The sequence below is a fragment of the Hippocampus comes genome, unplaced genomic scaffold (genome assembly GCF_001891065.2).
Source record: "Hippocampus comes isolate QL1 unplaced genomic scaffold, H_comes_QL1_v1.1 scaffold206, whole genome shotgun sequence".
NCBI lineage: Eukaryota > Metazoa > Chordata > Actinopteri > Syngnathiformes > Syngnathidae > Hippocampus > Hippocampus comes.
Genome location: NW_017805012.1, coordinates 58881 through 62432, shown reverse-complemented (window position 1 = coordinate 62432; position 3552 = coordinate 58881).

Here is a 3552-nt window from a genome sequence, read left to right as displayed (position 1 = left end):
TATATATAAAAAAACATTCAAATTGGAATATTCAATATGGACAAGTTAGAGCCTTCAACATGTTAATAATCCTGAAGAAAGATTGTTTTTGGAACACGGCATTTTTTGGCAGTGGCATTTTCAAATGCCTTGCGACACGTATGACAAAAGGGCTCCAAAATGGAAGCTTGCTTAGTAACATATCTGCATGTACATAAAAAAAAACATTCAAATTGGAATATTCAAGATGAACACATAAGAGCTATATGTTCACCATGAAAGGGTCAAAAGGGCACAATTACAAGAATTCAGAACAAACCTAATTTATGGAACATCAAACAAAACAACAAACAACAAATTTGAACATGAACAGTTTAGGCAAAGTCTCTGTGTGTGTTTGCGACAAATGGGTGTACCACATTTGGCACAGAGCTGTGAAGCCCGAGTCAGTTTTTCGGTGCAGAAGCGACATTTGCGTCTTTTCCTTGGTGCGTCAATTGTCGCTTCTGCACCTGCTTGTGGTCGACAAGCCGGCTGAGGAACTGCTGACACAAGCGCCGCCCCAACCTCCTCCAAGAAGAGGCGACGCTTGAAGAGCTTCCCCTCCTTCCAGTCAGGGTGCAGATGCTTGTGCAGGACGTATGCATTGAAAAGTGAAACATCTATCATGTGATAAAACACACACATGGGCCACCTCGTTGCCCGGCGGCGGCACGAGTATGTTGCACAGGCCTGCAATTACACACACACACAAAAAACATCACTGATTTTAGACGACAAGAAGCTTTGATGCAAAGTTTTGACAAAGACAAAACCTGTGGTTACCTGGTCCAGGTGATCAACAGCGCCTTTCCTCTTGTTATAATCGAGGATGATGGTGGGTTTCTTCTTCGGCCCATCATCAACCTCGACCTCTCGGTGTTTGGAACTCAGCAAGAGGACCGTTTTTTTTTTTTGGGGTGTAGGAAACAAGGGTGATATCGCGGGTGAAGGCAAATGTGCTTGAAAGGACGGGTGGATGGCGCTGGAGGAGATTGGGGGGAATTTCTCCCTTGTTTTTGCGTAGGGTTCCCACCAAAGCCATCTTCTGCTTCAGCAGCTGTTGCGCGAGGGGGAAGGAGGTGAAGAAATTGTCTGTCGTGACGACATGTCCCTACAACATGTGGCACAATCGCAGCACGACATTCATCCCTTGATTCTTCTCCCTCTGTGCTCCTGCAGCCTTGCCTGTGTAAAACTCAAATTTCCATGGTTGTGTGCAGGTGTGAAAGGAAAATGGAGAATGGAATCAAAGGGAGTGGCGTGTGTGAGAACTCCCAACAACCAATTGGTGCAGACCACAGGTAGGGAAGCGTCCTTTGACCTCCTGACTACTTCCTCTGCAGCCATTTTGAGCCCACAACAAACCAGCCCAGAGCCCAGGCTAGGCTAATAAGCATTCTTTGACTCCATGTCTTACTTCCTCTGCAGAAAATGTTTTCGCCAACCCCCAACAACCAACCCCCCCATCCTTTGATAGGCATATTGAAGTTGCACGCACACTGCACATGCAATGAGCGTGCATTCAAAGAGATAGGTGTGCGTGTGTGCGTGCATGCTCGGGCAGACACACATGCAAGCGGGGACACCCTGAATATGTTCATACACACACACACAAACACTAGTTTGTTGTCACATCAAATTTCTTGCATACATGCGCTCGCACACACTCGTCACATACTCATACTGACGTGCATGTCACTTTTATTGCTTTCACACACGCCAGCAGGCCTGTGCTTCCGATCCCAACCATGCTTTATTGTTTTGGTAACAGAATGGTGACACAGCGAGCAGATACGTCGGCAAAGCGAAAATGATAAATAGCGCTCTAGTGCCCTCTAATGTATAATTACGTTTCTTACTCTAAAATCAAAAAAAAATGTTTTCACATGTAGTTCAACCGCCGGTGAAGAGATTCAGCGCGAAATTCCGAAAAATGCATGGTAAAACATCTGGAGTACAGTGCATCAAGAATACGTGGAAAAGTCGCATTTATAATGGGTGTGTGTGGGGAAAAATCGTCCCCTTTTGGAAACGTGTTTTCTCTGGGCGATTCTCAAATGTAAATAACTATATAATTTTGAAAAACATATTTTGACATTCTTTTTGAACTTGACAACAAATGTTCACGTGTTTTGGACCAGTGGGACCAATTTGAGCGATGTCAATGACGTTTTCATAGCGTATGGCTTTGATCTATTTTTGTTTGTTTGTCAATCGTCCCGTTCTGGGACGGATAACACACAAGGGTTAAGTTGATTTCTGTGTCTCACATGCTGAAACCTGAGGTTGAACCAGGGACCTTAAGTCTGCAGTCAAACACGCTCCCAACTGAGCTATATCGACCTCTGCTGGTATTGACTTAGCCCTTTTCCACAGTCAATGAATGGGATCTTATTGGCCAAAATCACAACCGAGTCTCATGAGACATCGTAGTAGAGTTCAGTAATCGCAACAAAGAAATGAATTCTGTGCCTTCCATGCTGAAACCCAGGGTTGAACAAGGGACATTTTGGTCTTCAGGTTCATGCTCTCCCAAATGAGCTATTTCGGCCTCTTGTGCCTTTAACTAAGCCCTTTTCAACAGTCGATTAATGGGATCTTATCGGCCAACTGCGCATCACAGGACACATCGTAGTACAGAAATTGTACTTGTACTCATTAAAAGAAACAATTTCTGTGCCTTACATGCCGAAACCCAGGGTTGCACCAGTGACCTTTAGATCTTGAGTGTAACGCTCGCCCAAAGAAGCTATTTCAGCCTGTTGTTTGTTGGAGATAGGCCTTTTCACCAGTCAATTAATGGGAAGTTCACGGTAAAATGTCACATTTCGTGCACATCGTCGTGCAGTCATCATAACAACAAAATAATCTCTGTGCCTTACATGCCAAAATGCAGGGTTGAACCACAGACCTTAATAGTTTGAGTGTGACACTGTCCTACCTGAGATATTTCTGTCTGTTGGTGAGCGGGCTCAGGATGGTCCACAGTTGGTCAAAAGGCACAGTTAAAAACGCACGGTGGTCCTCTCACAGATCCCTGAGGAGATGGTCATCCAATCCTGTAACTCTTCCATGGAAGATGAATTTGCAGCGCCTCCTCTGGGTGAGCTGGGTAAGATACGCCAATATGACATAGAGGAAGTGGACGAAGAACGCCAGTATGACATGGAGGAAGATGGAGAGGAAGTGGACGAAGAAGACGAGGAGATTGATGAAGGATCCAACCATGCTTACGTGGAGAAGCTGATCCACAACCTGCTGAAGGAAACCAAAGACAAAAGCAAAGCGTGGATGTGTCGACCGGCAGGAGACCATAGGGAACTGGCCAACAGAAAGGTTCTCACTTCATCCATACTCATGGCGCACACTGGACTAGAAAGAGTCCTGTGATGCAAACGAATCAGAACTCAACGAAAAATGATCAACATCAATCGACAAAGGGCTTGTGTGGAGGAAACACACATACTGTGTGTTGAATACTGAAACCGAGGAGCAAACCAAGGACCATTATGTCCTCAGTCTCATGCTTTC